This window comes from Macrobrachium rosenbergii, chromosome 51 (assembly GCF_040412425.1).
Source record: "Macrobrachium rosenbergii isolate ZJJX-2024 chromosome 51, ASM4041242v1, whole genome shotgun sequence".
NCBI lineage: Eukaryota > Metazoa > Arthropoda > Malacostraca > Decapoda > Palaemonidae > Macrobrachium > Macrobrachium rosenbergii.
This window is the reverse complement of record NC_089791.1, coordinates 1,840,717-1,855,828: the sequence shown is the minus strand read 5'-3', so window position 1 is coordinate 1,855,828 and position 15,112 is coordinate 1,840,717. Positions and strand designations below refer to the sequence as shown.

Here is a 15,112-nt window from a genome sequence, read left to right as displayed (position 1 = left end):
ATTGTGGCTATTAGAATTAAATATGATATATATATATATATATATATATATATATATATATATATATATATATAGTATATGTATATATATATATATATATATATATATATATATATATATATATATATATATATATATATATATATATATATATATATATATATGTATACATGTATATGTATGTATATATATATATATATATATATATATATATATATATATACATACATATATATATATATATATATATATATATATATATATATATATATATATATATATATATATATATATATATATATATATATATATATATATATATATAAGTATATATCAAATAATAGGCGACTAAGGAAACAGGCCATTTTCTATAATTTTCATCTTTATTCCGACGTTTCATAATATTAACTTTATTACATCTTCTGGGAATCTGTCAATAAACATCATAAAATTATAAAACAATCTTAAAAAAACACTAAAAGACTAAAATTTACAAGTACAAAGATATAATTAAAGCTAAGATTGCCGACCAACCTTCAGTTTAGAAAGAGGAAGACTGAATGACACGAGAGAAAACAGAAAGAGACACGTCAACTAAGATACAATTGGATCGAAGAGGTTTGGGTATTCAACTGGGGAACAAGTTGCTTGATGAGCAATGACTCTAGAATGGGTAGTTCGTGAGGATTTTGTGGGATCTAAGAAGAGGTTACTGAGGGTCAGAATCGATTCTCATCGCGGAATGAGTTTTCGCACAGGAAGTAGGCTCTCCAACCCTGAACATTCGAATATCAGGAATCATGCAAAAGTTTGCAAATCTCATATCGAGAGAGACGATTTCTGTATCATAGGGCAAACGCAAAATTCTCACGAACTACCCATTCTAGAGTCGTTGCTCATCAAGCAACTTGTTACTCATTTGAATACCCAAACCTCTTCGATCCAATTGTATCTTAGTTGACGTGTCTCTTTGTTTTCTCTCGTGTCATTCAGTCTTCCTCTTTCTAAACTGAAGGTTGGTCGGCGGAATAGTGATCGTCCCACGTGATAGAGACACAGGGTGAGGATCAAAGAGTGCTTAGAGAAAGCATGGAGGACGTATGTTTGCTATGTTAGCTGAGATGAGTCATTGATGTTAGGTTGACTTGGGTCGCGTCATCTCCGAGGCTCCTCCCCCAAGCGTACTTTAGGAAACGGTCACGGGTATCATCTGGAAAATGACAAAGACTCACCAGTACATAGGTCAAAGAAAAGTGGCTTTTAAGGACAGTATATCTAAGGTTTGGCCTAGCAAAACTGTACCCCCTCTAGGGAAGTCTATGAGTTTAAAATTACACTTCTGTCAGTTATGAGCTTAGTTTGAAAACAACCCCTGCTTCTTACCATGCTCCTCTTTCTCATGAGAGATCTACGCTGTCTTCCTGGCTTTAAGAGAAACTTAATTTACTATTCTACTAAGAAGTAAGGAAGGAGGTCGAACAGCAATATATATATATATATATATATATATATATATATATATATATATATATATATATATATATATATATATATATATATATATATATATATATATATATATATATATATATATATATATATATATATATATATATATATATATATCTGGTGGAGATCCAGTGACAGTTGTTTCATATCTTCACGAATTCTTTGACTAATTATGATGAAAAGGTAATTGAATTTCTCAACTGCAATGAAATTTTTGGTGTTCAGGTTATTTCGGACTTTTCATACAAAAACCGGGATCTAAGAAGTAATTGTTAGGGATGTTGCACAGCAAGACTGGAGAAAGGATGAGGTAGGGGCCGAAGGGGCACTGCAAAGGGGCACAGTCTTTAATTACTCTTTAGTAATGCCTGTCGTGCACCGCGAAGTTCACCGAGTGTACTGCCCTCCTACGGGGGTTTCTTTGATAAGAGCCCGACCCATTTAGTTCTATAAGGGCGACCGTCCATTGGTCATTTCATTAGCGAAGTGAATCTTTTGGTTTAATTTGAAACCATTATATTTACCATGAAGCACTGGGAAACTCGTAGAATAGAAACTGAATACATCCAATATGTTATTTGAAATTAAGAAATATATTAGCTGGTATTTGGGCGGTAAGTGAACATTAGATTTTTTAGGAAGACTGATCTATGGGTAACCACTGAAAGCATCATTTTCATTAGTTTATTAGTTTATTTGTTGCTTGACAAATTTAAAGTCTTATACATATAAATGCTAAAAAATATAGCTATGTACGTACACATCAATTACATATCAGAATTCATTAATGGCGCATTCACTCATTCAATTGTAACAGTCGAGTAAGTCGAAAAAAGTAAATGTTGAAAAATTTGATAAATATATGTTAGCAGATATCCATTGCGGCTGAGTATACCATTGTGTTCGTGTTAGGTATCAATCACAGTTTGGCTGATTTTTAAACAAGGGGGTAACCCCATCAAAAACTGACAAAACGGGAAACTAATCTCAGGAGTTTATGAATGTATCGGTTAAGTTGCGGTGTAGACACACGAACTTATCTGCATACAACAATTCCCTTATGAAGGGCATTGTTTAAAGGCTGGCGTTTTTTAAAACTGCCCTTTTGTTTGACGTACCAAGACCCACTGCGGTGCAAGCAGCGGAGCAGCATCGTAATTTTTTTGTTCTTTATTGTGGTTAGTTCTAGTGTGGGACAGTCGGCGGAATTCGACTGATGTGTTTTGTGAAACGTTAATAGAAATAGATGACTGTTATCGATACAAATGACAGCGGTGAAATATTTACAATATGTTGTAAGCTCTAATTGCAGAATTAGTCACACGCATACATTGACAGTACTTTCTGTAGCTTGGTTGTAAAATTATTTATTTAAAGATTTTAAAGTTGGTTAAAGATTAATGCCTGAAGATATCTCATGTTTGATTATGAAGGCAATATCCTTACGTATTATAGCTGTCTTGAAAGTTTTGTCTTTTATAAATAAAGTGTGTCGGAAGGTGCTGGTAATATCAAAATAATTCCTTCCGTAACTGTTTCCATGTTCATTTTACCTTGAATTGTTGATTGAAGACCTACTATGAGATTCAGGGCCTCTGTGACACGGCTTTTTGGACTTTGCTCCTTATCAAAGCATCGGATGTAGCTGAAAGTTGACATATGTATATTTTACAACCACACAAATTTTGTCAGCATTATCAATAACCTAAACCAAATAGTTTTAATTTTTATAGGATAAAAATTATCTAGCCGAAGCCATGGCCGATGATTACGAGCCAAGAGTCGAAAAACATTCATTACGTAAGCAAGGTAAACACCGTTTGACGAAATGTTGCCCCGCCCATCCACCAGACAGAAACTCATTCACCTTGTTCCATCGGCTGTGAAACCCATAGCAGTCAAGAATGGCTAACAGGATTTGGAATTGTCCCCGTGGTTGCAAAACTGCATTTGTCTTACGACTTGCAACTTTATACAGTCAAGAGAAAGCCCGTGGCCACACTTACTATAGCCTGAATAGGTAATTATTCAGTTTCTAGTTTAAATCCAATGTTTATGGTCTGATTTGTATTTAGCGTAACGTGATTATAATACTTGTAATGTCATTCAGGATTTTGAATATTTCCATTAACTATTCACTATGCCACCAAGAGAGAGAGAAAGAGAGAGATTGTATGTAAACAGTCTTTATATAACTATTTTTGTTAAAATAAGATTTTTATCCAAAGTAAATACAAGCTTATATGTGCTAAAATCTCCAGCAGACCAACGGATCATCCAATATAATTTTTTTTCTTCTTCTTTAGGCCGTACGACCGTGTTGGATATGTTTTGGGCATGACTGCAGGTGCAGTGAGGGTCACCGTCAACCGTGCCTCCAGTTCCGTTCCTTCACCATCGTCAGGATCACAAGCGCCGCCTGTCTTTGATAACTTTATGATTGGTGCCATTCGCCGCTGTATCCACAGAAAGTTTGCCGAGAAGGAGCATTTTACTGTTGGTTCCTTGACAAATGACCTCAAAACAGCTGGCATTATTCCTGAAATGACATCATGGGCTTCAGTACTTCGACTCTTGCATTCTATGGGATTCAAGTATAAAACTTCCCAACGTAAGATGTATGTAAGGAAGGAATCTCTGGAAATTGTATGCCACCGGATAACTGCTCTCCGTGATCTACGACGCCAGCGGGAGGAGGGGAGAGTGGTCATTTACGTAGATGAAACCTGGTTTACGACAAGGATGGCCCACAACAGGGAATGGGCAGACACTACGCAAGATGTCACCAGCCCCACTTACAGTCGTCAGGTTCCTCCTGGAGAAGGTGAGTGTTTTTTGGTGGTGGCAGCTGGCACGAATCAGGGCTTTATAGATGGTTCATACCTGTGCTACCTGGCCAAGACCAATCAGGGAGACTACCATGGCGAGATGAATGCAAAGTTGTTCAAACAGTGGCTAACGACGCAACTTCTGCCATCCCTTCCCGAGCCATCTGTACTTGTGCTTGATAAGTCACCATATCATAGCACACTGATCGAGGAGAGTCGATGCCCCACATCAGCAACCACAAAGGCAGATCTCGTCAGGTAATTATAATGACTTCCAATATATATATATATATATATATATATATATATATATATATATATATATATATATATATATATATATATATATATATATATATATATATATATAATGTCACGATGCGTATCAAGTACCTGGTTATTGCAAAACTAATCTCAAAATTCAAAAATATACCCTTCCTGAGCCATCCGTACTTGTGCTTGATAATGCACCATATCATAGCACACTGATCGAGGAGAGTCGATGCCCCACTCTGCAACCAAAAAGGCATATCTCGTCAGGTAATTATAATGACTTCCAATATACACACACACACACACACACACACACACACATACATATATATATATATATATATATATATATATATATATATATATATATATATATATATATATATATATATATATAATGTCACGATGCGTATCAAGTACCTGGTTATTACACAACTAATCTCAAAATTCAAAAAATATACCTCACTTCAGCCAGATACCTGAACTCTCATAACATTAATTATTACGACTGAGTACTCTAAAGGTAACAGTGATCCCTTAAGAAAAAACTTATTTATCACTTGAAAAATCAAACTAAGTTTATCAGAATATGTGTGAGGTGTCAAAAATTAAACTAGAAATATTCTAGAGTAAAAGGGTACCACACCATCAAACAACTCTAACTGTTTCCCTGGTCTTAATTCACTTTAGCAAAACTAAAAGAACAAAACATGTTTATCACTTTGCCTTTTGCACACACAATCAATCCTATTCTCTGGTGATCAATAAATGAAACACTGTTTTTCTAAAAATGTTAAATACAAAAATTTATTTTCAAATTCAAAGTTTATAATTAGAATTCACAATTAATTAGAATTCACAGTCTGAAAAATTTATTACTTGAAAATAACACAACACCTAATTAATTCTTGAATTAAATTATGAAAGAAAACTAATTAATAAAAACTATCAGGAATTTAAATTCATCAAGCAAATTTCAAACTATCAAGAATTACTCAAGATTTGAAAAGAAAATCTTAATAAATGAAATATTAAATCAAGTATGCAATGTTAAATTACCAAGAAATATTTAAAATGCTATGTAAATAAATGTTACATCACAACATAAAAATATGTGTAAATATAAAGAGATTGTAAATAGAAAAACACACAAAAATACACATGAGATGTATCAATAATGATGGTATTAATAAGTAAAATTCACATTACCTTACACAAACTTGTGAAAACCTCTGTAAATCACTTGCTGCAGCTGCGTTACCACAAAACACACTTTTTTACCAGGCACCGTTACAAACTAAATGACTTTGCAAAATTCAAATCTCAAAAGTTAATGCTAATACGTGACCACAAAACACTATGTTAAAAGTAATATCTTTTTAAGAACGAGAGAGAGAGAGGGAACCAAATCAACTGGTCTCAAAAATCAGAATGACAGATTTTAGAATTCCAGTAATAGTGAAACAATTATATGATGTCATTAAAGCATTTTGGGTACGAGATACAAAAGTTCTAGAAGCAGGGAGGTGACGTCATTAAAGCATTTTGAGTGCGAGATACCATGGAGAAACTTCTAGAAGGAAAGTTACGTCATCCCAGCAAAACGTTTTGAATGCAATCTTACAAAACATAGTGTAATTGATCAAGACACGTATTTTTCCTCTCAAAGTGGTGTATGTGACTCGAACAACACGTGTAACAACATGAAATCACTCATTTTGAGCTTGTATGGGATGAATCGGCATTTGTTATCCAAACCTGTCATCACGTTAAACAAACAAAGCGTTCTCTCTTATCTCAACTGATGACAATTGAAATGAAACAAGTCTTTGCTGGACACACACGTGTTCATATACTACGCTTTTATGAAGAAAGATATTATTCGTTCTAAACTATGTTACTATTAAAATTGTATTATCACTTCTAAATTATGCTATTAAGTTACTTAATCATTAGTTCTTTTGAGATCTGATGCCAAACTAAATATGACACTTCAACAATCATCATCATTACACATGATAAAAAAAGTAAATATGTCAAAACTATAGGAGGATACATGTATTTCAAGGCAACATCATGTATATATATATATATATATATATATATATATATATATATATATATATATATATATATATATATATATATATATATATATATATATATATATATTGTTCGAGGAGTCAATTAACCTATTTTAATGGGAACTTTATCAAATTGCACTTTATTTATTGTACTACATGTAACAATTTATGATCTACCTTTAAGGTATTAATGTTCTATTATGCTCTCTCTTCAGATGGCTAGAACAGCGCAGGATATCGTTCCGACCTTCTGCCACACGCTCGGAGCTGCTGCCAAAAGAATCGGCCGGAGCGAAGGTATGAGATTGACAGCAACATCCGTGAATGGGTCCATGAGGTTTTGCGTTTGCCCCCCGCTCACCCCGAGCTCAATGCAATTGAACAGGTGTGGGGGGTCATGAAGAGACAAGTACGTTCCTCCCTCCGTCGATTTACTTGACCCGACCTGCAGGACAGGTTGGAGGAAGCCAGGCTTTCTGTTACCCCGGAAGTGTGGGCAGGAGCAGTTCGACAATCCCGTCATTTAGAGGAGGAGTATTGGGAGTCGGACAATATCCGAGAGACAGTTGAACCAGTCATCATTAGCCTGGCAAGTGACGATGAGGACGGGGAAGAAGATCTTTTCCTCGAAAGTGATGATGAATGCATTTTGTAAATAAATCATGAATAGTTTTAGGAGTTTTATTTGTATATCTAATGGGAATTTATAGAAGTAAAGTGAACATAATTCATTTTTCCTTTAAAATAATTACAACATGTAGCAAAACAAATAGTAAAGATGATAATGCAATGAAGGAATGATACCATACTTTATCTTTAGCTTCAACATCGACAATAACATACCCAGTTGCCTTAATTTGTTAGCTTAATGAAATAACCTATCATCTAATGTTAAACTTAATTTCTGAAGAGGCCATGGCTTATTGCACAGTGGAAAAACATGACAAAGACTTTATGAATGGCGGAACGATACACAGATGTGGGTGGGGTATCTGTGCTAGTGTAGTAATACTACTGTAGCAGTAGTGCCGCAACAGTAGTAATAGCAGTAATATACATGAATTAAACATTTAGGCCAACTGCTGGGATCCTTGAGGATCATTTAGCACTTCTTACAACTACTCGAGAAATGAGTTTTTATAGCCAGAAGTTAAATATTCTAATCCCACAATGCCCATGATAGCCTTCAGTGTTATCCTGAATTATAACGAGGCCAAAGTGGGTGGAGCCTCATGAAGTCATCATTCTGACGATAATTATTGGTGAAGGTTTAAAGCCAAAATACGGTACCGACTATTTTTTTTTCAGTAAATAGGTAGATAGCCAATAAATAAAAATTGCTTGACATTGGATATAGCAGTTATCAAATCAAGCTTGTCTACTATATTGTTGAAAAGTCCCAACTATTCCCTACATCTTGTCAATCTGATTGTGACCTATAAAGTAGACTGTAATTTCTTAGGAAACTTATTTTGGGAGTTAGACTAATAATCGAAGTGTTTTTGTATTTATTAACGTATTTTGTTGATTTGTTCATTATGACAATTATCAGTGGAGAGGTTTCAGAGTTCATGAAGGTGTACTGCTTTGCTTGTATTTAAATTTTTATGTCATTGTTGCCAGAGGTCTAGCCTCCGTTACGTATAGCCAATCATCCATCGAGAAAGAGGGAAGAAATGCTGTCATAAGTTACGTAACGAGTGCGTTCGAAACCTTTTCTCTGAGTAAGTTGGCCCGTCTTCAAAAAAGTCACTTTTACATTATAAGTACCAAATTTATTCAACCTACGGAATGCAGAATGCAGTCAAAATTTATGTGTAAATATAATGTGTATTCTAAATAAGCGTTATATTTATGAAATGCATAGATAAAAAGTTATTGCGAAAAAAAGGTGTTACAGAGGCCCTGAATCTCATAGTAGTGTTTTTGGTTTCGTTTAAGGAAACTGAAGCTCTGAGTGAAGGGAATTGACAAGAACTTCATCATTCTCATACCAGCTACGATATGTTAACCAAAGTGAAGCTCGCTGTTAAAAAAAGACTCTACCTAGTGTTCATATCTGCCTCTCCATTAATCGGCTTGAATTTATCGAAACAGAATTTCATTGTGGTAAGTGTTATCTCTGCTAAACTGAGCTGGGCTTCAAGCGATGAGTGGACCTATCTATAATAATAGTAAAGACTGGGGCCTAAAAAACTTTTCTTTTTGTATAACAAATGAAAGTAGGTCTTTGATGATTGAGTGATTAACATTTTAGTTGGAAGCGACTATTACTGGGATATAGAACGAGTTTTCATTTTTTTCTTAGCATGTGCAACCTTGTAAAAGACAATATTATATAAGATAATTTTCTGTCTATCTCTGTCACTGTCATGTATCGCATATAATTGGAATATAAAGAAATGCAAGCAAGATCTTTGACAAATTCGAACTGCAATTTGGTCAGATTTAGTCTATATTGAAATGAATTCCCATAGCTTCCTCCAAACTGAATGATTGGATTATCCATCTGAGATATGCACTGTATATGCAAAGATAACGCATTATCAATTTTAAAAGATGCAAGCAAATTGTACATCTTCAGTCTTCTGAACAAGGACGAATGTACTTCACTGTTACTTTTGATATTTGAAAATTCTAGATTCTATACAAAATCTTTGCCCTTAAAGAACAACCTGGGATCCTCGGAGTCTCCTATGCTTAAACAAAAAAGATTCTAAAAAAGGAGCAACATTAACAGTAGTGGTTATAGAAGAGATGTGTACACTGAACTTTTGGGAAGATGTTAGTTATTTAAAAGCTAGTCGTATGAAAATAAATCTTACAAGATTGCAGTGAAAAATGTATCATTATTTAATGTCTGTAAAAGACTAACTGCAACATTGTTATCTGCCCTTTTAGACTATTAAAATTCATTAAGTAAACTTTTACTGTATTGAAGTACATACATCGACATGAAAAAGGCCTCACTTATTTCTGACGCATTTCTTGTGGGAAAATGATCGAGGCGTTCAAAAGTTTCACCACTGAATAATCATGCTCTGATTCCCCATGAAAACGTAAATGGGATGAATGCTTCAAGACAGGTTGGGTCGACGAGAGTAGGAGAAGGAACCTAAAGGAAAAAGATTCTATCCCTGGAGAAGAATTTCGCTGCTGTGCCATCGAATAGAGCAAGGATAAACTGCTTGTTACGACTGTAGTTCTCTGTGCTGGATTTTATGGAATTGCTGATGGACCTGCAGCATGATCTATCTGTCTAGTTCAGTCCTGATGATAACGAGAAAACAGAGATCTAACTTCAGAAGAAGATGTATTCGTCTCTCGGAAAATGGAGATAGTGGGAATCAGGGAAAAGATAAGCACAGTGAGAGTGCCAAATCTTCGCAAGAGCAGAAAGAGTTTGCCGCTCTGAAAGTGAACCAGGAAGATCCTCTGTTTGTTGGCCTGAATACAGTTAAAATTCAGATTAAAACTGAGATTTTTTGTTTCTGAAAATCATAGTCCCTCTTCCTCTGATTTTGTTACCTGTTATATGACTAAATCTACGATGTCAACACCCCAAATCTCACCAAGCTTTCCGCATTCTGGAAAAGCCGGATAAGTATAGTCATGTTTATTAGTATTATTGAGAAGTAAATTTTCTGACTGAGAACCGGGCTCAAGGTTTTCCGTACGAATGGAGTAAAAGCTAGTGGTAGATGGTAATTCAAAACAAACACCCTGGTTTATTAATGGAACTAATTTTACAAAAATTATTTTTGTGATATTCGCTCTCGTTTTAGTGTTGTTGGTTGTGGGACAGTGTTGAACCTTTCTTTGGAATGAAATAAAGTATCACCAAAGGCCGCACGGAAGTTAGCATGCACGTAAGGCCTCATATATTCATTAGTGATAAAATAAATACAACCTGTTCTAGGTTCCTTTACTGGAATGCTGTTCTCTTGTGTGGATGTCTGCTTCTGCCAGAGAATTATATTTTTTTAGACTGAGTGGTTCATGGTGGTAGGTTTCTGTTTCCTAACACTGGCAGTTATAACTTGGACCATCGACGGATGGTCTATTGTCTTTCATTATTTCATAAGTTGAATTTTAACCGGGATCGTTCACATTCACAGTTGATCTCTGATCCCCTTTTCCCCCCGAGAACAACCAAATTCGCAGTACCAAAATGCAGCAAATATGTCTTGCTGTCGAACTTCTCAGTTCCAGATGTCCTTTATTCCTCACACCGTTGGACTGTGGAGCAGTCCCCCTGAAGATATTGAGCAATTGCAACCTCAAAAGTTCATGCAAAGATGCAATGCATTAATGCCCTAAAACAATTCTTCTTGTATTTTAGTAATTTGCTTACATTTTTATTTATTTATGTATAGATTTGTTAATTTGTGTGTTTTTTTTTCTAATAACCGATCTCTTCCTTCTTTACAGCCTGTTACCTTCTGTTACTTCTTTCAAATGAACACCATATTTTTTGGAATCTAGAATTTCAAGTCCGTGGCCTCTGTGACCCCTTTCCATATGAATAGGGCTCATCTTCTGAATAATAATAATTTTTACCTTTTCTAGTTGTCCTTTGGTTAAATAAAAGCGTTTGAAGGGGTCAAAGAAAACAACGAATAATGAATAGTAACTCATGGGAAACAAAGCTTTTGTATCTAAATGTTTGTTCTTTTTCCATTTTCTCTAGTCATTGAACATTATCTGCCTGTATTGTTCGAAATTCCTCTCAACTGCTAACCCCGTCATTCTTACATTAGCGGCAATCCTGAGCTGAGTGTACATTATGCAAAAGCAAAAAGGAAAGAATGCCCGGGGTAATGTGCCGATGCAAAGGTCTGATAGGAGTGGTGATTAAATGTAATAAAAATAGTAGCTACGAAATCTCGACAATTGTTTAACTACAGAAAATTTTATGACAGATTTTATGTCAGCTGGTTATTAAGATTCATACACAGTTATCTATTATTGGCCCAGGGAGTGTCATTAGTAAATAATTGAAAATGTTGATGGTGCGTGTCAGAATCATCGTCACATCTAAAGCCTGATTCTGATTTAATGAAGACCCTGTTACAGAAAGTAAGTGATGAGGGGTTTCGTGTTTAATAGAGGAAATAAAGAATTGCATTATACGTTAAACAAGCTTATTTTCAAGCTTATCTGCACAACTCTCGCGTTTTAGGCACTTCACGTACTCTTTCCCATGTAAATTAATGATCTCATTCAGATAATATGAATGTTGTCGGTAAGGGTTCGTATGAAAAGTAAAGAATAATTACGCCAGTCTTGTTGTAGTTATTTTGGCTCACCTTTTACTTTATACCACCTTTATATGCATAGCTTAGTCTAACGTATGGAAGTGTTGCTTATCAGTGTTTAATTGTTATTTGTAGAGATTTTGGAAATTTTAGGTAGTTTGTATTTATATTTTGAATTATTTAATTAAGTTCATTTAATGATATCAGCTTCAGTATCTGATTGACAGCTCGTATCAATAGCTTTACCTAGCAGAATTCCACTACGTTTATAGCCATCAGTGTCTAATACACTAACCAGTGTTATGTTATTCGTTCATATTTAGTGAGAACAGAATTAAGTGCAAATAGTTTTAGCTTTTAAGATTATTTTGAAATAATTTTTGAATGAGTGGAAATCAGTCTTGGGGATACATTTATGAAAAAAAATCGACCAGGTTCATTTTGCAGATGCCTAATCACTTCCAAATTATACAGGGTCAAATCATAGAAAAAAGCTTCCATAGTTTCCAAAGAAAAAGAAATAGTTAAGAAAAAGACAAGAAAACGGACACCAAGCTTACCCTGTAAGATCGGGCCATATCGGTTTTGGAGGATTCTTCTACATCTACATACATTATAAAAGTTACCTCCTGATTTTGCGGATGCACAGGGGCAACATAAAGGGAAGAAAACCATTAATTAAACTGAAAAGTGGACTATTTTGCAACTGGCTAGGTGCAGCCGTTTAGGACACAAAGATGAAAGTACACACACACACACACACACGCACACACACACATACGAGTACACGCTCAAAGTTCCTTAGACATAGAATATAACATGAATTATGCAGAAAATACAAGTATATTAACAATTCAATTTTCTCATTTCTTCCCACTTCATCCTGGAAGTGGTGTGGTGCACTTAATTTCTTCTATTTTTTTATTTTTTTTTTATTTTAATAAATTGAGAGGTAAGTCGTTTGGGAGATGAAGTACATCGCATCGTACACTTTATTTTTCCTTCGTCGTTAATATTCATTTCGTTGTAGAGTTTTATGTACCCTAACTCATATTTATTCTGAGTTCAGTTTTTAGTTATTTGCGAGTATTTTATATATGCTGAATGAGTTGATTGGGGTTTATCTCTCTCTCTCTCTCTCTCTCTCTCTCTCTCTCTCTCTCTCTCTCTCTCTCTCTCTCTCTCTCATTGAGGTTGATCCACGAACAAGTGTTTTCAATTCATGATAGTTTGTCAGATTAACGTTGCTAATCAGATTACGGTTAATCGCTGAGCCATATAATTGATCGTTGCCCCTGAAAACTCATCATCATTATTAGAGTAAAAGGAAAAACATAACGTAAAGTCCATGAAATGGTACTCAACTTTGTAATTCCCCGTCTTGTTGCTTTTGGGTTAATTAAAAAGAAACAAGAAAATGTTGCAATATCTTTCTTAAGTACTTTGGAGCGGTTTCCGACCATTAAAGTGAAAAGTTGGCGTCGTTTTTCGTGACATTAGTAAAAATTACATTCGGTTGCAGCTCCAACCGGCAGTGCATTATACAGTGCTCTAACCCAGGGTTCTTCAAACTACGGGTCGCGACCCATTACTGGGTCGCCAAGTCCTCCAAACTGGGTCGCAGGCTCACAAAAATAAATACATAAATAAAATAAAAATTATTATGTACATGGCAGTAAGATAAATATGAATCCATACAATGATCCACCTAGTCATAACGAATATCCGAGTCTAATCACAATGGTCAGAACTTCTATTTGCGTGAGAGAGAGAGAGAGAGAGAGAGAGAGAGAGAGAGAGAGAGAGAGAGGTGCATGGTGACGCAGTGGCGGTGTGGGTGGCGAACGTGAATGGAACGTGTAAGCTGTGAGCCTGTGAGGCGTACTTTCAGATTTGAAATAGAAGTTACAGAACATGATTAGTTACATTTAAGTTTTAGGAGTGTGCAGGAGTCTCCTTTAGTTATATAACAGTTCATGCAACCACACTCGTATCAAATGGATCGATTTGTTATTAGAAAGGGTGTCATTGCTACCCAGGCACCAAAACCTTCTTGTTCAGGTGAGAAAGACAAACAGGCAAACTCAATGACAGAGAAGCCTGCTATGTCTCGTGCTGGTATGGGCGAGGCATCTTCGCTGCCTGTGCCTTCTTCTGAGCCTTCTGCTAAGAAGAAGAAATTATGGCCAAGGCAATATAGTGAAGAATTCTTGAAGTGTGGATTTATTCATGTATGATAAAATAAACAAGAACCTCGGCCACATGAAGTTCTTGCAAATGAAAGTATGGAGCCTTCAAAATTAAAGAGGCACCGTGAATCGAAACATGTTGAACTAGTTGGAAAATCAGTAGATTTTTTCCAAAGAAAAAAAGAACAATTGAATTTATCAGTGAAAATCCTTAGTAAATCAACCACTCACAATGATAAATTGCAACTGGCTCCTTATCTAGTTACTTATTGAACAGGAAAATGGAAAGTGCCGTATACTTATGGTGAAAAACTTATCCTTCCAGCTACATTAGATATAGTAACTACAGTGCTTGATGAGAAATCACCAGAGAAGATTAACTGTGTCCCTGTCAGTAACACAACAGTATCTCGGAGGATTAGAGATACTGCAGAAGATTTGGAATTTCAGTTGGTTTCACGCCTCCCGGCTGTCCGATATAGCTAATTGTGCAACACCCCTGGTTTATGTGAGATATCCATGGGAAGATTACTTCTTGAAGGACATATCTTGACCTTACTTGACACACACACACACACACACACACACACACACACACACACACACACACACACACAACAGGGTCAGAGATCTTCAGAGTTTTGAATGACTGTGTAACTATAAAATATAATTGAACTGGGCAAACTGCAAAAGCGTCACTACAGATGGAGCAGCAAATATGACAGGAAAAAAATAGTGGTGTCGTGAGCAAGATATCAGAGGCTGCAGGTAATTATGTAACTTGGAATCATTGTTTCATTCATCGTGAAGCTTTGGCTGCAAAAAGGAATTCCTGCCAACTTGAAAAAATGTTCTAAATGAAGCTGTAAAACTTGTCAATCTTATCAAAGGAAGTTCATTGAGTAGCCGTTTGTTGAACAACTTTGCTGTGAAATGGGAGCTGATCAGTCACACTTGTTGTACACACTGAA

General features: G+C 35.3%; 1 pseudogene; it reads left to right on the top strand.

Annotated features, from left to right (window-relative positions):
* Positions 1 to 3,440: 3,440 nt before the first annotated feature.
* LOC136833528 (uncharacterized) lies at positions 3,441 to 14,627 on the top strand (annotated as a pseudogene).
* The last annotated feature ends 485 nt before the right edge of the window (positions 14,628 to 15,112 follow it).